This window comes from Dreissena polymorpha, chromosome 6 (genome assembly GCF_020536995.1).
Source record: "Dreissena polymorpha isolate Duluth1 chromosome 6, UMN_Dpol_1.0, whole genome shotgun sequence".
Taxonomy (NCBI): Eukaryota; Metazoa; Mollusca; class Bivalvia; order Myida; family Dreissenidae; genus Dreissena; species Dreissena polymorpha.
In genome coordinates this window covers 75,926,072-75,950,594 of record NC_068360.1, presented here as the reverse complement: position 1 = coordinate 75,950,594, position 24,523 = coordinate 75,926,072, and the positions used below count along the sequence as shown (strand labels likewise).

Genomic DNA, 24,523 nt, shown 5'->3' with positions numbered 1-24,523 from the left:
TAGCAAAACCATGACCACTGCTATCATCACGTGCTATACATATTTCATTAAAACCACAAACGTCGCCACGATAAAATTACCCTAGAACTATCAAAACCACCGAAATGATTACGGTCGTCGCTGCCATTTTTACAACACAACACCATATAATTATCCATATAATTGTAAGGCTATCGATCTCTGTATAGTATAATATTCCATGTCTCCTACTCTGCTGACGCGAGTTTGTAGTATGGTTGTGTGTGGCCTTTTAGCTATTTTCACAGCTAAGATAGTTCTTGTCTTTTTGCGAGGAACACAGTTACTGCATTTAAAATATTAAGTTCTGAGCTTTACCTTGCAATGTAAGTAAACAAATTGTTGTTATTATTACTTTAAAATACCTTTTTGTCATATACATGCATATAGTGCCCAATTGAGTGTTTTAATATAGTATAAATAATAAAATTGTCTGCTAAAGAATGGGCGATTCGTACTCGATGTGTTTCGAACCAGCAATTCGTAAGCAACATGTTTCATGCAAACATAATTAAGTTTCTTTTATTGTGTTTTAAGGTGTTATTATTTCATTTTAGCTCTAAAACTGTATTTGTAAGCATTGCTTGAATGAAAAGTAATTTTATAAGGTACATGTTGTTTTATTGGCGCTCATAATATATTTTAAGTCGGTAGTACAGCCATTATCACTCGTGAGTCATTAATGCCGTCTCTTCACCAAGATGTGAGTGAGCAGGGCTTTCCTTAGACCTCCAATCTCAAGAGTCAATGACTCTTGGGACCATATTTCAAAGAGTCAAAATTAAATTTGTACGAATCATAATAATACCGCAGGAGAGTCAATGATATTTTGTAGCAAAAGATAATTACTGAGAAAAACAACAAATTAACAAATATTTAAACATTTATTTCTTATATTCCAGTCAATAAAAGACACCATGTAAACAAACATTGTGACCAGCATTGTGAGCATAGTGAAATCAATACGAAAAAAAACAACACATTCACTGGTACTGACATAATATATATCAGGGGTGTCAATTGTCCCAAATTCGAAATCCGGAAAATTAAGCAAAGAGTCTGAGATCGTAAGATAAAGAAAATAGAGGGCAGAGCCCCTCAAGCCCTAGCTTATTGTTTTTTTTAATTTTCTTTCTATGTGCAATTTCTTGTGAGTACAATGCGAAATGTTATCAATCAGACCATCCGTAACACCGCCTGTGTATTCATCATTCTATATAAATGTTATAAAGATCGTTGAAAATATATATTACAATCGACAAACCATACCGTATCCGAAAACGACTGTCCGAAAACATGTTGAGAGATGTCTTTTGCACATTAAATAAAATATGCATTTTGTTTGACTTGAGAAATGAAAGCCAGTACAGTAATAAGAACCTAGCAAATACGCAATAAATATAATAATTCGATTGACATATTGTTTTAAAATATATTGTAGTGCTTTACTTTGCTGAAAGATAATTTAAAGATAGCGGACATTGGCAACTTTCGTAGAATGGTACTGTTTTCGGAAAGGAGCGAAGATGTTTCGTCAGTTACTGCTCATGTCAGTGCGGTTCCAGCCGCTTACCGTCAAAAATCAGAAATAAATAGGCCCTCCCCCGCCTTAAACTAACTCATCGGATTTACATTCATCTCAAAATCGACCATGGACGGCTCAAATCCGGATTTAATTATTTCATTTGTCGTTGAAGCCTCGTCCATATGCGGCGGCAACTCGCATTTCACCGCGAAACTTCGCATCTGTCCGCCGAGGCATGCCGCGATCCGCGACATGATGCCGAGTTGATGCGCATCATGAAATAGAAAATCTTTTGAAAATTATTAGTTACATGTAGTAAACAAATTTTGAAAGAACAATTATAAAAATAATTAAAATCATAATAAATTTATTGTGCGCGGATTGTATTAGCATATACACGTAAGCATAGTTAATGTGTCTGGCCAATTAAGTTTGTTTCACGCCGGTAGTGTATGTATTTCACACAAAAACAAGGTCACGTAATTATGTTTTCGCACATACAAGTGGTCAAGGCTCCTGCATATGGTGGATTTATAAATTAATTGCAGGTTGAATTTGCTATTATATTTAAGCTGAGAAAATTAGCAGCTTGAAGCCACATCAATAATCAAGACGGTGACGACGTATTTGTTGTTTTGTTAATTATCAGCTTATTATAACTATTGTTTGAATATGCCTATATAAACACGTTTTATTTTCAGGGCTTTTTTTCCTGACTTTGTGAAGCGGCCCTGGCCCCTCACTTTGTGAAAAAATGAGTCGCGAACTTGTCAAAATTGTGAAAAATTGAATCGCGAACTTTTCAAAATTGTGAAAAATTGAGTCGCGAACTTCTTAAAATTGTGAAAAAACGAGTCGCGAACTTCTTTAAATTGTGAAATTCAAAGTTCAATGCATTAGCATAGCTAAAGCATGTTAAAAACTTGAATATTATCAAAATTTCCTTAAATAATGCAATAAAGGCATATTTTCCTTCTATGAATCATGGTTTTTTTTTAGAAAAAGGGGAAGACGCTGGACGCTGGGTAAAAGGGGAAAATTTAGCGCGAAAGAGACATATTTGGGGAAAAAATAAAAACTGTTCATTTCAATGTCTATAACTCACCTACAGACTTCAGGTGTTTTTTTTAGAAAAAGAGACATGTCTCTGCCCTTTTTGTTCTTATAAAACACATGAACAAGTATGATATTAAAGTCAAAGTCCTAAATAAAGTTGCAGGTGTAGATCTAATAATGGGAAATGATTTCAACTGGGGCTGGGGAACGATGTCAATATTATGATTTCAATTTCATGATGAATGGGTTGACGATCTAGATCTGCTACAGTATTGGAAGGGAAAGGTGCGGCAGCTGCCGATTGTCTACTTTCACTCCCACAATAATCCGACAGTATTATTCGATGTTGATTACATGTACCTCCGAATCCTGCTGGGTTTCAACGGTTTTTGATGATTCATTCTAAAAAAATGCGTCAACGCAATTAATATTTTCCGAGTCCGAACGTTTTATTTTGTTCGTGTATGAACGCCAATTGTGAGACTTTTTTCTGTTTTAACGTTTATATCTTGGCTTTCACATAACCCGGATGAAAATTCGACTGGTTTCCGGTAATTAATTGACGAAACACCCTTCTCGCGCAAGACCGGAATCCAGTAAATTAGTCACATGATTAATACGATTAGTTTCCCAGTTTCCATGACGTAATTTAAGAGCTATATATAGAATCACTGGGATTCCCAGATTTGAGTGTTCGTCGGGAGAGAGAGAGAAAGTGAGATCGTTGTACATGGTACAAATTGAATAAGTGTCGACTTCCCAAAAGAAAAAAAACATTTCTTGAGGGTAAAATATTATATTTTGGTGAAAAATTATATTTTTGGAGGGGAAATGGTACTTTAGGGGAAAAATTCTGGTAGGGGAAGACGCCGAATATCGGCGTCACTTTCTTAGTAAAAAAAACCCCTGTATGAATACTGTATTTGATACAATAACAACACATATACATATATCCGATTTGCAAAAAATTATTCATGTACCAAATGCAACTAAAATACCTGGTCCCAACAATTCTTTTCCACAGGAATAACATTTATAAACATAGAACATTTCAAGGGCACATAACTCAGACATGTTCTGGACTTTACAGCTTTAGAACTCTGTTCTTTTTACTCTTGAAAATGTCAATAATTCTCTCAAAATCTGAAGAGGAAAATTCCTTCTTCATGATAATTTTCATGTTCTGTGAGCCTGACCCTCGCCAGTGTATGATGATCTCCCTGGGAGGTTGTCATTTGATCTGAAACATTAGGTATACATTGAAAAACAGTACTTTTGTAAGAAATGTAAACAAGTTATTTTATTTTTCACATTTTTTCACAAAGCATAAATAGACTACATACAAAGTTTGAATCATGAATATGTGTCATGAATATGCATTTAAATGAAAAAAATATATATATAAAATTATTACATGTATTTTAACCAAGATTTCCAATCGTAAACAGATACGAATAACAAGTCTCGGTCATCAATACTAGGGGACGTTTTGACTAGGGGCCTTTTTGACTAGCTTCCATCAATACATAAGCCGCGGCAGATACTTTCACGTTTATCAAATGACTTTCCTTATAATGTTATCAATGTGCATGTTTCAAATCTTACCCTTTTGTAGAAAGCTTTTGTTTCTTTACTGTTATCCCAAATTTAAATAAATCGGGATTATTTTGCGTTTTTTTTTAATTTTCTTCGTGTAGTAGAGAGCGTTCGGCGTCACCATTTTTTATAGTGACGTTGCTGGGCAGAGCTTTTACTATTTACGCCGGTTTCACCAGTTACACAACACTTTAAAATCGATTAAAACAAACAAACATCGGTAACGCGAGTCGACAGTTTTTCGCGAATTCGGAATTAAAAACGAGGTTATGAAACTTATATTTCTGTTCCGAAATGGCCGTTTTTGACAGTTTTGAGCACAAAAAGTCCGTTTTTCACGATTTAAAACGGCCGTTTTTGTAAATATTCACGGCCATGTCAGGTTTGTGAATTGGCCGTGTCAAAATTGTGAAATGTCCGTCCACGGCCAAACGCAAAGAAGGAAAAAAAGCCCTGATTTTTGTTCATATTATATAGTTAATATCGCTACTAATTACCCGATAATCCCGTATATTCCAATTTTGAAGCAAATGCTGGTAAATATTTACGATGCACAAACATTCTCAATATTTCCTTTAGTATCAAATACATTTTGGCATTTTTTACTATTTATAGAGATGATAAATAACGTCTAATCGGGGCGTTTTTTTCCCCACTGAACACGCGATTTACGCCTGACGTGATGTTCATGTATTTATACCACACAAAATACACCCAATCTTTCCAAACAACGTTCTACATGTCTGCATAATTTTCGCGCGCTTTTTATGAAACAAAGGATATTTTAGCACTGTTTATTTGACGCTAGAATTTGCCAAATGTTGCGTTAGACTTAAAATTCGGAAGTGTGTTTCGGATTACAAATTAAATGATGATAATCAAACGAAACATTAACAGTTCAGGGCTTTTTTTTAAGCGGACGCCCGCTTGCCCGTGCCGGGTTAAAATCGTCGCGGGAAAGTGATTTTCCAAAGTAGATAGTCCGCCGGGCAAGTCCGTTTCGTATAAGCATAATTGCGGTATTTTTTCGACTTTTCCCCTTGTATCTATTTAATTTCTTTGGGTCAATATATTTTTTATCAAGTACAAGTAAATCGAGATTTGATTGGTCTCTTGCGTTGTATAAGCCAATCTAAACGCTCAAAACAAGTTCTACTCGGCAGATGTTTCAACATGGCGGACGGTAGCGTCCAGCCGATTTTTTCATTTAAACATTTTAAATGTTCTGAACCAGACCAAAACAACAATGTCCCTGATATTAATAACAAGCAAGATGAAATTGTTGGTAGTAACTGTGCTATTCCAATTTTCTTGTGTAAAACCACTCAAACTGAAACAATTTCAGAACAGTTACTAGAACTGGATGAAGAAGCGTATACTAGTGATAGTGGTGTCCCCCCCCCCCCGGAACCAGTTTTTGTTTGTTTCAAATAATAATATATATTATAGATTTTTCAGATTTCTTTTCACGACAACAAGCACATGTCACATATCATAATATACATCACATCACAATTTTCATAGTAATAACAACATGATGAATGGCATGTAAAATACAAGCATATACTTCATTCACAAAATACATTTCAAACAAATCCTGCTATATAAAGAGAACAAAGTCATGAAGTGTATCATTATTTCATTATTGTTCTGCAATGTTTTTTACCAGCCCACAGTTTGTAGATCACTTTAAAGTCAACATATTTGCAGTCTTTTCCTTCAATTGAGATTTTCATGAGATGTTCCAAATTTTTTACAGTCAAACAATTTCTTAGATCAGTTTTGATTACATTCTGCCTACTGAACCCTCATTCACAATCAACTGTAGACACTGGGGATACTAACAACCTTTTGGCAGCTTCTGCTGATGCTGTATAGGAATGGACACTTTTAATTGCCAAATTTGCAGCAGAGTGAATGTCAGTCACTGACTTGTTTCCAGAATTATGGCTGGCTTTTGTAATATAGGCAAAGCAAAACAGTTCAGACTGTCAGCCTTCAATTCCTACAGTACCTAAGTAGTCAGAGACAGTGTCAATGTCTGAGTGTATTTGTGGGACTGGGATCACCGAGTCTTTTTTCAGGATATTGCAACCTACAGTGAATGTGTTGGAATTCTGCACCTTAATGCATAGGTCACAGTACATTGATTTTGATTCTCAAAGCGAAGCCAATTATAATCAACTGTCCATGACTCTTTGAATGCTCTAGTTTTTTGTGTTTTATTTATTTATTTTTTTGTCCAGACTCATTTTCGGTCAATGGACGCTTTAAAGTTAAAGAAGTTATGTTAGCGACTGTACGGACAAAGTGGTTACTTCCATTTATATAGTAGACGACATGAATTAGTCTTCCTATGCGTTACAAATTCGTAACTTAAATTAAACTTTAATTGCAATTAAACCGCGCGTGTTTTTCACGTTTTCCTTTGATTAAAATACACCACTGTTAGTTAGCATAGTGTGTGAGTAAAACGATCAAATTAATTAATTATCACCTTTTCATTTCAATCGAAAATCGGCAGAAAGTTGTAACATCAACAACATAGAACTAATTATTTAATTATCACGCATTAATTTAGATCGATAGTCAGCTTGGAAATAGTTAATTTATTGTCACGCTTATTTTCATTTTTAATCTTATAATACGATATTTGCGACCGGCCGCTATTTTGTTTGCAGATGACAATATTAACTGTGTATTCAAAGCTCCACCCATTTTTGCGTTTCATTCAACAACGTCATGTCATGTGTAAGCGAGCTCGGTTTTGATTGGCCAGCTACCATGTGCACTTCAATAACAATAAGGTCAAGCGATGGTTCGATACAGGTGCAGACCGGTTTTCGTTCACTGTTCAAATTGCGAATAATTTCATTGAAACAAAAAGAAAAATATAGAAAACCAGTTTCGGGTTAAAATGGCGGCTGTTTTCAATGAAATTTTACGAGATTTTAGCATTTTCGCAAATCGGATTTTTCTTGAGCCAAATTCTCAATATTTTCGCAAATGGCTCAAGTGGCGAACGACAGCGCGAGCCCTGTGTCTATGAACATGAATATAATAACTGTGAAAAGGATTGGTCAGAGTTTGAAAATCATGTTGAATATGCAGACCGTTTAAAACTTGCTAAGAATGCATATGAAGAGTTTCTCATTATTTTAAACTGTGAATAACTTGTTTGTTACATATTCACAGTTACAAATAGTGAGAAACTCTTCATCAAAGACATCAACATGATTTTCTAACTCTGAACAATCATTTTCACAGTACTATTTTAAACCTTCCCCCTTTTAATCTATGCCATAACTTGTATCGATATAGTGACACGTATACCGTTTTAAAATTTTAATAGTAATAAACTCTTCATATTAATTGTATCCAAAAGTGACTATTCAATGAAATAAAACTGTCCAGATTTTGTTTTGTTGACAACTTTATATTATAAAAACGATTATTATTTTATTTTTGATACATTGAACATAGCTGAAATTAAATCTAGCATAATAGTGCATGTGTATCAATGCTTTAAAGATCAAATGACAATACAAAATTGACTTCAAAATAGGGCAACCAGTTTTTATTGAGGGCAAGTAGATGTTCAAAGTAACTTGCCCCCCTGGGAAAGTGAGTGTCAATTTCTTACGTTAACCCCTGCAGTTGCGCGTAAATTAATTCTACGCTACACATACATGTATGTACATGTAGGTGGATATCTTTGCATTCGATCTGCGGCGTACGTATGCGGCGGATTAACTCCGCAAAGGTACGCGAGGTTAACTACAGACTCGGCGTCGTTGCGCAGATCGATGCTGAGTGCCACGGCGATACGCCGCGTCAACACACGATTCTGCCGCCGGGTACTAATAATCTGACCGTGGCGTAGCCGTGGATTATGTTTGTGCCGCTTTGGCTGTACTGTATTACGCCTATGTTGAAATCAATTAGCACATGCAGCATCCAAATTTATCACTTTGCCACAAGGTCAGTTATACCGATTGTATGGTTATTTTTAGCAACTCTGATGCAAAGCGTGTAATGTGATATTGTAGCATGTACATAGTTATGCCAGCATAACTTTTGCGCGTCTTTGAACGGAGCAAACATGAAGTAAAAACAGGGTTGGCAGGGTTCGACACTAAGGCACGTCCGACAGACATTGTCTTGTAAGATAGGTGGTCGGGCTAGTAAAACTGCGGGCTAGCTTGTCCGACTGGTCGTACATAAATTAAAAAAAAATCTATACTGATTCATATAACTATAAATAACTGCTGTGAAAACCTTTACTTTTAATGTGTAAAATTACTCTTGAATCCGTTATTTACATTAAAACAAAACTAGTATATATTTAAATAAACGCGGAGCATTCACATGATTCATCGCTATTTTTAGACGCAAATGAGAGCTTCCTGTAGAAATTGCTTGTTTCAATTGGTCAAGTTGTCATGAATATTAAGGATTTTCTGCAGTGTCGTAAAACTGTAGAGCATGATTTTACAACTTCTATCGAAAATCGGTATCGTCAATGTAAATATTTTTGCGTAGCAGACAAGATAATGTTATTTAAAGAATGGCTTTGTTCAAGTTCGGATTTTTGTCCGACAAATCAGTTATAAAAAGAATCCGAGCTTAACTGACACGAAACGTACATATGAAGAAACACGAAAACGTCAATTTATCGGGTGAACATATTGTTTTTGCCCTGTCTGTTGGTTGGTTGGTTTGCGCCAACTTTAACATTTGCAATAACTTTTGCAATATTGAAGATAGCAACTTGATATTTGGCATGCATGTGTATCTCATAGAGCTGCACATTTTGAGTGGTTAAAGGTCAAGGTCAAGTTCATCCTTCAAGGTCAAATGTCAAATATATGGGTCAAAATCGCTCATTTAATGTACACTTTTGCAATATTTCAATATTCAAGATAGCAACTTGATAGTTGGCATGCATGTGTATCTCATGGAGCTGCACATTTTGACTGGTGAAAGGTCAAGGTCATCCTTCAAGGTCAAAGTTCAAATATATGTGGCCAAAATCGCTCATTTGATGAGTACTTTTGCAATATTGAAGATAGCAACTTGATATTTGGCATGCATGTGTATCTCATGGTGCTGCACATTTTGAGTGGTAAAAGGTCAAGGTCATCCTTCAAGGTCAAATATATTGGTCAAAATTGCTCATGTAATGTCACTTCTGCAATATTGAAGCTAGCAATTATATATTTGACATGCATGTGTCAAATATGGAGCTGCACATTTTGAGTGGTGAAGGGTCAAGGTCAAGGTCATCCTTTAAGGTCAAACGTCATATACGGGGACATAGTGTTTCACAAACACATCTTGTTTATGGTTGTTTTTAGGGAAGCCTCAAACAAATTTTACCAATTAAATACATGTAGATCTAATTAGAATTGTTTTTATAAATGCCTGAATTTTTTCTTTCATTTATTGAGATCCTTGAAAAATTGAGTAAAAGCACAGCTTTGATGTTCTTTGATGGTCATTTCAAGTGGAATAGTTGTGATTTTTAATGAAGAATAATAACTATATCCAAGTTTTACCTGAAACACAAATTATTTTGACTAAATAAATATCATATTGGGATATTTATCTTGAGGCATCTAAATAGAATCGTTATGTAACATTTAAATTATAATGTCCCAATACAGCTTGTATGAACATTTTACATTGATTTGTAGTACTCAGGTGTTACCTCTCAAAAATATTCTTTAAAAATTGAAGGAAACTCAAGGATAAAATATTTTCAAAACCAGGCAAATAATAGGAAAATAATGTTTTCACTAATATTAAGTAACAACACACACCTACCATTGAACAATATATCGGGCACTAATGGTGCAATATACAAGCGTTAATTGGATTAGCAAGTGTATATAACAAGATAACAGCTATTGTATAAAGGGGTACTTATGGTGCAATATACAGGCCCATCAGTCAGCATTGATGAGATCAGGTGACATCTTTGAAGGGGGAAAGTCATTCATAAGATGAGATTAGCACATTATCATACAAAAACATTTTTAAATAGTTTATCACTGTTTTAATTATTATTAATAAATTGCTTTGAATTTAATTTTCTTTTAATTCATAAAGTTATTAATTTTTCCTTAAATTCCACAAATTCATTTAATACAAAAGAGTAATGGTGTTTTGTGTTTCTTATATCAATACGTTTGTATTACATTTGCTTATTAGATTATTAATAATGAAATAATGCGCAAGGAAAGTTTAATTCTGTTTTAATTAGTCTAAATGAGTTATTAGTAAAAAATAAAATATCAGTGACATCCAATAATTTGATAATAAACATATGAATGTATGAAAAAAAATGTTGACAGTTACAAAGTTTATTTATTTATCATATTAAACTGTTACAAGGAAAACAGTTTTGAATTTAATTTAAATTTGATTTTACACTTTTTCAATTTGTCAATCGACCATATTTAATTGGATAAAAAACAACAAAGAACTACAATTGCACAACCCTGCCCAGGTTTACTCTGAAATAAGGTGTTAATTATGTATTCAAAACGGGTCTTGATTACACATTACCCCCCCCCCCCCCGTAAATTTTTTGGATCCTATATCATCTGTGGTGCGTTATTGGGCTATTTCCTGAGCAAAATTAAGACTACTTTTGTCTGAAATTAGGCCATGTTTTGCTTGAAAAAATTTCTTAGCTGGTGAGCCACTTGCTGACATTTTGCAGCAGATATTTTTTGTTTACATAAACACCGGTGGCGTAGTGATAATGATACATTTACACCGTTAAACAGTTTTCAGTTCATGTGGTATCTAGGTTAGAAACCACTAAAACAACCCGCCGTCTCGGTAGTAATTATACGACATTTTATGAAATCCAAACATTACTTTTTTTCATTTTTTTGTTTTCGAAGAAATGCGTGAGAAATTACTTAGTCAGCATTAGATCGTCATTGCATGTCAGAGACTCAAGGCGAAACTGTGAGACTTGACAGGTAGACGTTTCCGATTCTGCAATGTAGTCTGGACTATTTTAGACGTCCTCCGATCCCGAACCTAACATTTGGTCATTTCCTGAGTTTACATTATTCTGTCCGCTTTCTTTTCTAAAGAATTGTGTAAATTTCTGTGGCTTCGACTTTCCATTTTCGTTCGCAGCATCCATTTTTCCCGGAATCTGCAACTCACTTTCTTAATCGGTCTTTTAAGTCGCATATCGACCGTAAAGGGAAGTTACTCTTATCTACTATTTTAGCCAATCAAAATCTTTGTTTCTTGGAAAATTGAATCATTGAATCGTAACATCTATAGCATAGGTCATTACACGGCACGCTTCAGTGATTGAGTTATCACTAAATCACCAAGTACCCCAAATGTTCGAAAAGTCTGGTCGCATTGTTCAGCGTGACCAATTAAGACATTAGCCATGTGGATTATCGACCTAGGCGGTCGTCATTATCCCCTGGAACCTTTCAGGTTGGGGTGTTATCTGTGTAATCGTAAAGTTGTTTCTGGCAATTTAAACGAATACCGATTTATACATTTAGAGTGTGCATTTGTAAAGCTAATGGTCTATTTTTTTAAATCACCAATTTCTTGAATATCTTACTTTTAATCGCCTGCCAGGAATTGTAATCGCCAATGGCGATTTTGGCGATCGGTAACGCTAACGTAGATATTCCATTTATTCCACTAGTACACCAACATGCACTTACTAATGATTTACACGCAATCCTTACACAGTTAAACCCTCCAAAAAAACAATTCTAAAACCAAAAAAAACATACAAGCTGCTTCATAGATATTAAAAGTTAATTAAAGACTTCATAAACAAAATAATAATTTTGATAATAAACAAAGATTATACTTCAACCAAACAATTATAAATTTATTTGGAGGGGGGGGTGAACATCTGCATTAAAACTAAAATGGGGGGAAACGTCTGGGAAGGAAACGTCTTGGGGGGGGGACGTCTTGGGGAGGAAACGTCTTGGGGGGGAAATGACCGGAAACCTAGATGGAAAATCGAGTCAGTTCCCATGGCTTGAATTTGACGAAGAAAAGCAAAAAAAGGGTTATTATATATTATTATGCCCCCCCCCCCCTTCGAAGACGAGGGGGTATATTGCTTTGCTCATGTCGGTCTGTCGGTTGGTCCGTCCACCAGGTGGTTGTCAGACGATAACTCAAGAACGCTTGGGCCTAGGATCATGAAACTTCATAGGTACATTAATCATGACTCGCAGATGACCCCTATTGATTTTGAGGTCACTAGGTCAAAGGTCACGGTGACCCGAAATAGTAAAATGGTTTTTGAATGATAACTCAAGAACGCATATGCCTAGGATCATGAAACTTCATGGGTAGATTGATCATGACTCGCAGATGACCCCTATTGATTTTGAGGTCACTAGGTCAAAGGTCAAGGTCGGGGTGACCCGAAATAGTAAAATGGTTTCCGGATGATAACTCAAGAATGCATACGCCTAGAATCATGAAACTTCATGGGTAGATTGATCTTGACTCGCAGATGACCCCTATTGATTTTGAGGTCACTAGGTCAAAGGTCAAGGTCGCGGTGACCCGAAATAGTAAAATGGTTTTCGGATGATTACTCAAGAACGCATATGCCTAGGATCATGAAACTTCACAGGTAGATTGATCATGACTCGCAGATGACCCCTATTGATTTTGGATGATAACTCAAGAACGCTTTTGCCTAGGATCATGACACTTCATAGGTACATTGATCGTGACTCACAGATGACCCCTATTGGTTTTCAGGTCACAAGGTCAAAGGTCAAGGTCACAGTGACAAAAAACGTATCACACAATGGCTGCCACTACATCGGACAGCCCATATGGGGGGCATGCATGTTTTACAAACATCCCTTGTTTATATTGTTTTACTCTATGCATAAAAAAATCTGGTGTTCTCCTGATTAAACAGTTACATGACACAATTGTGTTCATTTGCTATGTCATGTATGGTCTAGTAGACATCAGGTTCGGGCTAGTACATTTTTAGAGGAGCTGGACCGACGGTCTTGCTGTTAAAAAAGTTAATGTCGAACCCTGACGTTGGGTGTATTCAGCTTTGGAAATACATTCTGACATATTGTGGAAGTATTTCTTAAAATATGCTTTACAGTCTATTGTAGATATGGATGTTATTATCATATATTGGATATTATTAAAACTGAAGCGGGTGAGTCCATTCTGTTTTGGTGGGTTTTATCACGGAGCGTATAATTATCATCTGAGTCCGTGGTTTAATACATGTATTTTCTGCGATCAGCTGTAACAAACGCTCAGAAAAATAATGAACGTTCATACACGCGTCATTGAACCAGCAGTGTTTTTATTGGTCTTTACTAGATTTCTCAATGGGCCAAACTCCGCCTACCGGGCAGACATGTTCTTCAATGATTGGAAACTGGCAATAACGGTTAGCGTATACCAAAAGAGATACTCCGCCCCAAGCCAATTATTGCTTAGTCTGTCTTAACAACTTGTAATCTCGTTGACGCAAGTCGGTTTATTCCCCCGGGTCAAATGCGACGCATGACGTAATTTTCTCAAGAGTCAAACTAGGGTCTTCTGTAATTTTTAAGCGTCAAAACCCGGGAGCTCAGGTCAAAGGAAAGCCCTGGTGAAGGTGTATTTTTAATCTGTTGATCGTTGAATAATTTGCATATTTATTTAACAAGTTTGAGATTATTGTGTGAATTGTAACGCATAACAGGTTATATTCAAATTATAGACAATTTACCATTTAGAGAGTATATCTAGACCATTCAGGGCCCTCAATCTATCAAATCTGCCGTCAAATTTCGGCGGCAATCCCCCACCTGAAAAGTATATATATTTTTTTTTTAATAGAAAGATGTGTCTCATGATGATTATATCTCAATTCTCTATTATTATATCTCAATATACTGAATATAGTGCAAACATGAACAAATGAAATAATGAGAGAGTAAGTAAAAAATTCCCCCCAAAAGGGAAACGCCGCAAAAATTCCCCCTCCTAAGGGCTGCGGACCCCTTCCCCCAAATTAGTGTGAGGGCCCTGCTATTGTTAAGTGTCAAAACATATTATTTTTAGCTCACCTGAGCGCAATGTGCTCATGGTGAGCTTTTGTGATTGCCTTTTGTCCGTCGTCCGTTGTACGCAGTCAACAGTTGCCTTGTGAACACGTACTCCAGAGGCCACATTTATTGTCTGATCTTCATGAATCTTGGTCAGAACGTTTGTCCCATTGAAACCTCGATCGAGTTCGAATCTGGGTCATGCTGGGTCAAAAACTAGGTAACTTGGTAAAAAAAACAACTTTGTGAACACTGTAGAAGTCACATTTGATACCCAACCTCAATGTAACTTTGTCAAAATGTTTGTCTAAATGATATGTTGGTTGAGTTAAAAAATGGTTTGGGTCCGTTGAAAAACATGGCCGCCAAGGGGCAGGGCAGTATTCCTTATATGGCTATAGAGAAGCCTTGTGGAAGTCACAATTTGTGCCCTAAAATCATGAAATTTTGTCAAAGCATTGGTTTCATTGATATCTCGTACGACTTCGAAAATGGTCCAGATCAGTGAAAAAACATGGCCACGGGGGTGCGGGGCAGTTTTCTCAATATGTATATAGTGAAAACATGTGAACACTCTAGAAGTCACATTGTTGGTCCAATCTTCATGAAATTTGGTCAGAAAATGTGTTTTCTAGATATAACGGTTGATTTCGAAAATGGTTTGGATCGGTAAAAAAACATGGCCGCCAGGGGGGGGGGTCATTTTCCTTATATAGTAAATTTATATAGTAAAAAAAAGCTTGTTGACACTGTATAAGTCACATTTTTTGCCTAATCATTATACTTTTTTCTAAACATCGATTTTATAGATATCTCAGACGAGTTCGAAAATGGTCATGATGGGTGGAAAAATATGGCCGCCTGGGGGTGGGGCAGTTTTCACTATATGTATATAGTAAAAACAAGGGAACAGTCTAGTTCACAAGAATTTTATAAGCCATAATGTTAAAGAAAGATAACCTGTACATACTTTCTAATAGTTAACAACCTTGTTTAACCTGCTGACTCAGGTTCCCTAATCTATGTTTAGTTCACCTGGAATTTGTTAGACCCCTTGGTTTCAAAACACTTAAAGGGTAAATACTACAAAATGCATATTTTTCTAGTATAATGACATTTTGGGCTAAGTTGTAATTTCTAGTGTAAATCTGTACATAATTGTTTTGTCATATTTGTTATCAGTTTGTAGAAAATTTCAGGGCCCTCAATCTGTCAAATCCACGGCCGAAATTCGGCCGCATCCCACCCCCCCCTGGAAAGTACATTTGTATTCTTTTTTCCCCTTTTTGGGGGAACAATTCCCATTAAAAAAATAGATGTCTCATGATTACTATATCTCAATTCTATTTTAATTTAATCTTGTCAAACATACTAAATTATGAAATAAGCAATGAATATAGTGCAAACATGTACAAATGTAATAATTAGAGAGTAAGTTAAAAATCCTCCAAAAAGGGAAACGCCGCGAAAATTCCCTCGGCTATGGGTAGCGACCCGCTTCCCCTAAAATGGATTGAGGGCCCTGCAAATTAATATATAATGGGAACTATTACTGATAAGCCATTTTTGAGAAAACCCCTACAGAGTTCCCTAGAGCTAAGATATTGATCACAGTTATAGGACAAGGGTAAGGCAGTATTTTCACCAAACACCTTGTCATGAAGGGAGAAATCCAAAATAAATTGCTTGACAATAAAACACTGAGGAGTAGAGTAATTTGATATCTGCTTGTAACCAGCCAGCAGCTGCACTGTGTGTAATGAGTATAACTGATAAGAAAGATGAAATGTGCTGTTCAGCAACTTCAGTGTTTTAATTTTCTGTGATCATGATATTATCAATTTGCAAATAATCTGATGAGAATGAAACAAATTGCATGTTAAAGGATAATCTTCTTGCACAAAATATTGTATTATTATCCCCAGGCTTTTTGAAAAAAAGGTGGGGATATTGTGGTTATCTCCGCCGTCCGTCCGTCTGTCTGTCTGTCCGTCCTGGCCACTATCTCCTCCTACACTAAAAGCACTAGAACCTTGAAACTTACACACATGGTAGCTATGAGCATATGTGCGACCAGGGTTCTTTTTCCACTTTTTGGGAAGATAGCCCATGGCTTTGGAATTGGGAATTTTATCGGTATTTTCATGAAATTGGGAAAATAAATTCATTAGCCTTTTTTTCCACACGAAAAGTCAACTGATTAGGGAAATACTAAATTTGATACTCTTTATAATCATTCAAATTAAAAGAAAAAATCATTTAATACTTTGTTAGATGTAATAGAATTAAAATTGAGATAAAATACACATAAGACTTCTTTCTAAAAAAAAAAAAAAAAAATTTTTTTTTTTTTTTTTTTTTTTTAGAAATTGGGAATTTTTTGCCACATTTTGGGAAAAAAGTATACTTTTTGGGATTGGGAACATAGCCGAATTTCGGCTATAAAATCGGGCCAAAAAAAACCCTGGCGACCCTGCACTATTTGGAATTTTGATCTGACCCCTGGGTCAAAAGTTATAGCGGTTGGGGTGGGGCCGCGTCAGAAATTATCACTCATTTTTTTAGGTTATTTTACATTTACTTCTTTATTTCTACACCGATTCACTTGAAATTGATACTGGACCTCTCTTATGACAATACGGTCAATCTCAACCATGCATGGCCCCATTCCCAACCCTGGGTCGCCCCGCCCACATAGGCCACACCCACCCAAAATTTCCATTTACTATAATTTTTTCATTTCTACACGGATTTACTTCAAATTGATACTGAACTTTTGTTATGACATTAGGGTCAATCTCAACAATGCATGGCCCCAATCCCAACCCTGGGGCGCCCGCCCACATAGGCCACACCCACCAAAAAATTCCATTTACTATAATTTTTTCATTTCTACACGGATTCACTTCAAATTGATACTGAACTTCTCTTATGACATTAGGGTCAATCTCAACTATGCATGGCCCCATAACCAACCCTGGGGCCCCGCCCACATAGACCACACCCACCCAAAATTGCCTTTACTACAATTTCTTCATTTCTACACCGATTCACTTCAAATTGATATTGAACTTCTCTTATGACAATACAGTCAATCTCAACTATGCATGGCCCCATTACCAACCCTGGGGCGCCCCGCCCACATAGACCACACCCACCCAAAATTGCCTTTTACTATAATTTCTTCATTTCTACACAGATTCACTTCAAATTGATACTGAACCTCTCTTATGACAATACGGTCAATCTCAACTATGCATGGCCCCATTACCAACCCTGGGGCACACCTAGGTCAAACATTCGGCGTGGGGATACGCGTCGGCCTCTGCCGCGCCATTTCTAGTTTACTATATATTCTTAAGAAAGTAATCAGGTCATTATTCTTTGTATTTTGTAAATTACAATTCAGCTACATATGAATTATTAATCAATAACACAATACATATTTGCAGTTTTAGATTATGATAATTGTATGCAAATTTATTTATGAATAAGCATAAAATTTGAATCTGACTGAAAAATAACAGTATTAATTAATTGATAACGAGACTTTAAAAGGAGCCACTTTTCCAGTTTATATTTATATTTTCCTGAAACATAAATATGACTTTATTTTACTGAAAACATAAATATGAATAGACATGGATATGAATAATCTCCCCTTCTGTAATATGATACAATATGTACAGAAAAGGTATAAAAATGGTAAATATAACCGGTCTAATATTCACAGCAATGACGGTTTAAAAAAAATACACCTTCTTTTATATAAGAGTAAAAGTTTAAACCGGCTTCTTTTTACATTCATTAAGGTATTTGCTGTATATGTTCATTTTTAATGATGCTTAGATTCTTTAGTCTTGGCTTGTACCTGTTCTAAAATTCTCTGTCAGTGTTCTTCATTTTTCTAGTTCTTAGAATAAAAGTTAGTTATTTTTGTTAAAGCTGCTTTGGTTTTCACTTAGATAGATTAATCTTTGAGTGTATTCATGCGTATCTGACTGGACGCCTTTAGTTAATTCAATTACAACCAGTCAGTGGTGTCATCCTGACCGGAAATAAGCGTTCTTTAATTAGACTCGATAAATATTTCCGTATTACATAAGTGCTCACAAAGTTACATAACTCGTAACCGTCCCGTGACCAGTTCACTTGCGTAATCGAACAAGACCGCACTTCCACAGTTGTTTATAGTGAAACATTGTGAATACTTTTAGTCACATTTTTAGTTCAATCTGAATGACACTTGCTGATCTTCACACATGGTGACAATCTTTATGAGCATAATATTTTTGCTCATGGTGAACTTTTGTGATCACCTTTTTGTCAATTGTCTGTCTTCTGTTGTGCGTCATGAATATTTGCCTTGTTAACGCTGTAGAGGCCGCATTTATTGTTGGATCTTCATGAAACTTTTTCAGAAGATTTGTCATATTAATTTCTTGGACGTGTTCAAAAATGGTTCCAGTCTGGAAAAACATGGCCGCCAGGGGGCCATTTGTTGTTCATTATTTATGAAACTTGGTTAGAACATTTGTTCTATTGATATCTTGGGCTGCAAAGAACAGGTCATTTATTTTTATCTCAGGTGAGCGACTTTGGGCCTTTTAGGCCCTCTTGTTTAGTAAATTTACCAGAAATGCATTGACACTGTGTTTGTATAGTTTAATTAACTTTGATACATTCAATTCTTGGAAGTTATTTCAGTTAGATAAGGGTTGAGTCAGTGTCTGTAGCCTGAGGACCTAGACATATGCACATCAAACAAACAAGTTAGATAAGCGTTGAGTCAGTGTCTGTAGACTGAGGACCTAGACATATGCACATCAATGCACATCAATTTCCTCATCAAACAAAAAAGTTAGATTACGGAAGCAGTGTAATGTTCACGTAGTCAGTTAAAATCGAAAATGATCAATCAGAAATATTGTTTGTCAATTCTACGTAGCCCTTTGCTTTTTAAAGGATAGGTCGGCAGGAAACAATTATTATTTAAATAAACGGGCCTTTTCACAGATTTTGGCAATGTATTCAAGTTGGTCATTAAATGCTTTATATTGATATATATAAACATTGGATCTGAAAAGCTCAAGTTAAAAAACAAGAACAAAATTAAAGAGAGAAAGAAAGTAACCCTCAACTGTACCGAAACCACTGTCCACTGAAGAAAAAGGCTATTCAGGGCTTTTATCAGCTTTGTGGGAAGATAGCCCATGGCTTTGAAGTTGGGAATTTCATCGGCATTTTCAAGAAATTGGGAAAATAAATTTAGATTTAAGACTACATGAATGAGTTCAGCATATTTAATCACAATCATCACCATTTTCAACAGTTTTTCACATAAAAAGCTCACACAAAGTCTTCAGTCAAATCAGGCACCATTTTATTATCTATCTATCTATCTTCGGATACTGTTGAACTCCCCTTTTGGATATTATTAACAGATTGCATTGTCAGTGCGATTAAAAGATTTATACAATATTAAACAATAAAAGTTTTGACAGTGAGACGTCAAAAAAGAAAGTGAGACTGAAACAAAGTTTGAAAGTGTAAGTATATGTATAGACAAGAGTGAAAATCAGGTTAAAAACACACTCTGCAACTAATTGTATGAAATTTTGCTTACTGCCAGCTTGAAGAATTTAAGCTACCAGCTTGAAGGATTCAAGCGTTTGCAGTAGAACAATTTCTGATGGGAGGTTGTTCCATATTATGACAGTGCTGGGAAAGAAAGAAAATTTATAATAGTTAGCAACTGTGTAAATCTGCCTATAAGCTAAAGGATGTGTGTGGCGAGTCAATCTCCTGGGTTTTTCCCAAAAAATTGGGACGGGGACAACTACTAAAGATTGGACAATTTTGTAAAATAATACTATTTTAGCATCACTCCGTCTGTTCTCTAGAGATACTGAGTTACTGTTGCATGTCTGAGACACTATCATAAGTGGAATAGTTGTTAATTATACATCTGATTGCTCCTCTTTGAACCATTCCGATTGTATTGATGTTTTGTTTGGTGTATGGCGACCAGACTGGAGACGGGTATTCTACTTTAGGCCTGACAAGAGCTTTATAGGCAGTTTCTTTTACTTTTGTGCTTTTAGTTTGGATGTTACGTTTAAGGAAACCAAGTGTTCTATTTGCTCTTAGTGTTTTTTTTCACCTATAGGGGAATGGTGGCGGGGCTCGTCCAAAGGGGAAAAATTCGTCGTTTTTTAGGAAAAGGTGAAAATTAAGAAGTCATTCTTTTATATGTAATGATATTTATTATATGAATACACATGTATGTATGAATGTAATATTCACAGCTGAATGTCTCTGTTCTTTTTCTTAAATATATATCAATGATTTGTTCAACATTAGTTTCAGTCAGTTCAGCCGTCATGCACAGTATCAGTTTTCCAAGCCAATTAGAGTCTAATTGGGATGTTTTTAATCAATAAAATGGCAAATGTGAGCATTTTTTATCAAAAAATTGGGCCAAATTGGAATGTTTTTATCAACAAATATGACACAATATAGATACATCAGGCCTTTTCTTGGCCATTTTGGAAAAAAATTTAATTCATGAAGTCCACTGATTTGGGAAAACCTAATTTAATATAACTCTTTATAATAATAAAAAATCATATTAATTATAGTTATATACCTTGTTAGTTGTTTATAAAATGAATTTGAGAGATATCTGTCATGAGGCAGTTGTTTCTAAAAAAAAACAAAAAACAATTTTTTTTTTTTACTTTTGGAGGGGATTTTTGCAAAAAAAATGGGGGAAAATATATGCTATTTTTGGAGGGGAATGGGGCCGAATATCGGCCCCGAAATTGTCATAAAAAAAACACTGGCTGTTGTACATATTCTATTAATGTGAGTGTTGAAAGAAAAGTCTTCGGATAAGTATACTCCTAAGTATTTTGCATTTGGTACGGTTTCAAGTATATGGTCATCTAATATATAATTATGTTTGATTTTATGTTTGGTTCGAGTTATATTAAGGACTTGGCATTAACTGGGGTTAAACTGCATTTCCCATTTGGTTTCCCATTTTTCCAAGGTATTATAGCATGCTGTAATTGGTTGCAATCATTTAGGTTGTTGATCGTGAGGTACACAGCAGTGTCATTAGCGAAGAGACGGACTTGGGATCTTACATGATCTGGAAGGTTGTTTATTAGGGCTGTAATGAATACACTAGGTGACGAATACGATACGTCTCACGAATACAGAGTAGCGAATACGAATATTTATTCGTGAATATGAATTTCATTGAACAAAAGTAATACTGACAACTTGACATGACATTATATAGTATGAAACTATGTGTATTTGTCAATTTGATTGAGTATCATTGCATACTGAAAATATGAAATATAACACTTTGAAATAACAAAACACTGCAAATTGTCTTTGTCTCATCGTCTTTTTTGGAGAAACCAAATAGCGCCAGACAAACAACGTGTATTTGGCAGGCATGTCAACGATACCAATAGCATTTCCTTCGCAAGGCTCCATGTTTGTTGATAAGTTGCACAATCATTGTCGTAATGATAAACAAAAAAGAAATTCCATCTGCTAATCCTTTGTGTGTATGTTTAAGCATCAAATCACTCGTATTTACCTAAATAAACATTAAACAACCATCAAAAGATTTTTCAATTCAATGTCGTAAATATTTAACTGGTGCCCGCCATTTTTGTTGATAATCTCACAGTGTAACATAGTGGGTGTGGTAAAAATGATGAAAAACGCCGGAATACGGAGAAGAACATTAAAATATAGGCAGTGTTCGACACTAACTAATCTGAGTAAGGAGTCCTTTGGACTCCCTACTTTAAAAATTTAGGAGTCCGAACAGACTTCAGGGAGTCCAACAATCAGATACTTTGTAAATACATTATTGTTCGGGTTATTACACATGTTTAACCATTTTCAAAACGCCTTACACTAATTCCAGTTTTGTCCGGATTTTCTGTTTAAAATGTAGAAAGTACAATAACTGTTTCAATAATTAGATTTCTACTTATCTTAAAGACCGTAACAATAAAGATACAGGGTGTTTGATTTGAAAGTACTTTAGATGAAATGTCAATCAAAAGAATATTTTTTAGTATTATGCATGAAAAGCACACTTTCCGTGAGGATTACACCCGGTTGCCATCATCAGTCTCTTAAAGGGATTTTTTTACGGTTTGGTGAATTGACAAAGTTGAAAAAAGTTGTAAGCAGATTCGCACATTTTCGGTTTAGTTATGATATTTGTGAGGAAAAAGTATTACTGAACATTTGCCATTATAAGCATCTTTTGATGATTTATAAACCTAAAAATTATAAAGCGTTGCAACGCGAAACAATTGAATAATTTGGAGAGTTCTGTTGTTGTTGTTTAAATTTGTGAAACTACGAAGATTGCTTATATAAGGTATAAAATACGCATCTTATGTATGCTTGGCACAGGGTTGGCACCAATCGACCGCCCCCTGGTTTTAACCGGCGGTTTTTACCGGTTAAAACCGTCCCGGTCAATACTCCCGAAGTGGTTATTACTGGTCAATACTGGTCGATTGAACTTTACCCCCAATTTTAATTTATATTCCATGCCTAATTAAACAATATTGATAATATAAATCAAACAGACATGTTGCCAATAATGTCTTAAGCTATGAATACCCACTATTTTATACCTGTTCATGCAATTTGTAGGCCAATCTCTCAAAATTTTGCAAATAAGTCGAAGTTGGTCAATTTGATTTTTCTGGTTGATTGAACTTTTTTTCAATTCTAATGAATTATGATGCTCAGATAATTCTGTGTTTGATTCAACAAGAACCTGTCAATTACTGTGTATGAGTTGTTCCCCATACCCCACTGTCCCCACAGTCTTCTAACAGTCTTCTCACCTAGACAGGTTAGGGCACCCAAAACTGATAATAGGGCCTTAAATGGCACCTTTTTGACACAATCCTTACTTGTCATGTATTTTTGCATTGATTTCTTTAAATACTTTTTAAACAAAATAGTGAAAACAACTTTAATTTTTATTGATATAAGAATAAAAAAACATAATAAGAAATAATTATTTAAAAAAAATAATTGAAAAGAAGAGTAGACCCACAATTGGAAAACATTATTTGTTGGCAAAATCAAGAACTTTGATTGTTTATTCATTTGAATACCAATTGAACTTTTTAATATGAAAGGGAAAAAAAAACTCTTAATACAGAAAGGAATCAAGTTAGAAGTAACTATTAAATTAATAGCAAGTACAATGTAATCTTCTTGTGTGAGTGATGTGAAATAGCCTAAGGGCAGATTTGCTTAATTGTCAATATCAGAGACATAACACTGCATGCATTTTATTACCAACTAAGAGGCTAGATTTATAACCCTAGAATACACAAGAGTTCTGTTTGTCCATCTGCTTATCAAATAGATATATCAATAGATAAGTGAAATACTATGGTACCTACAATAGTAATAATACTTTAATAACAGATGTAATACACTGAGATAAAGTTATTGCCTCAGTCCTTATGTATTTGAGGCTGTTTCCATAAATAATAAAGAAGTAACTTTTTACAGCTTTAAAGATTTTTTTTACAATAAATAACTCAGAAAAAAGTTTATCAAGTACATAATAATTATTGATTAAATATAAAATGGCTCCTTTGTAATGTTTAAATGCTACAATTTTCAATCGACCAGTATTGACCAGTAAAGACCAGTAATGACCAGTATTGACCGGTTTAAACCGGGTATTGACCGCCGGCCCGGTCAATACTCAATTGACCGGTCAATATGCCAACCCTGGCTTGGCAGGATAGCTCAGTTGGCTTAATGCGTTTTTACTTCAGGATTCCGGGGCTCACTGGTTTGAGCCCTGCTGCAGGCTACTTTTTTTCCTTTTTTAAAATTTTATTTTTGATTTTTAACTGGAGCTTTTAAAATTTAATGTTTACCTTTATCAATATAAAGCATTTAATGACAAACTTCAAAACACGCCAAAATCTGTGAAAAGGCCCCTTTAAGTAACTGGCAACGATTTTATCGTGGAGTAATACACCGTAGGGATAGACAAGTGTGGTCGGTATAACAAAGTCAACGAACTGCAAATAAACCTCTGAAATAATCTATTGATAGCGACACGTTGTTCTTTACGCATTCTATCTTCAGTTACTTGGGTCCATGAAATGTGCATTGTAAAAACAATTTCGGGTGATGATGATTTTTAGTGATAAGA

At 35.2% G+C, this 24,523-nt stretch overlaps 1 long non-coding RNA gene across 1 annotated transcript in view; it reads left to right on the top strand.

Moving 5' to 3' along the window:
* Nucleotides 1–226: 226 nt before the first annotated feature.
* LOC127833622 (uncharacterized) overlaps nucleotides 227–24,523 on the top strand; it is a 35,691-nt gene continuing 11,394 nt past the window's right edge. The window contains exon 1 of the long non-coding RNA XR_008027506.1: nucleotides 227–344. This is a non-coding gene — a long non-coding RNA (uncharacterized LOC127833622). The remainder of the gene's footprint in view (nucleotides 345–24,523) is intronic.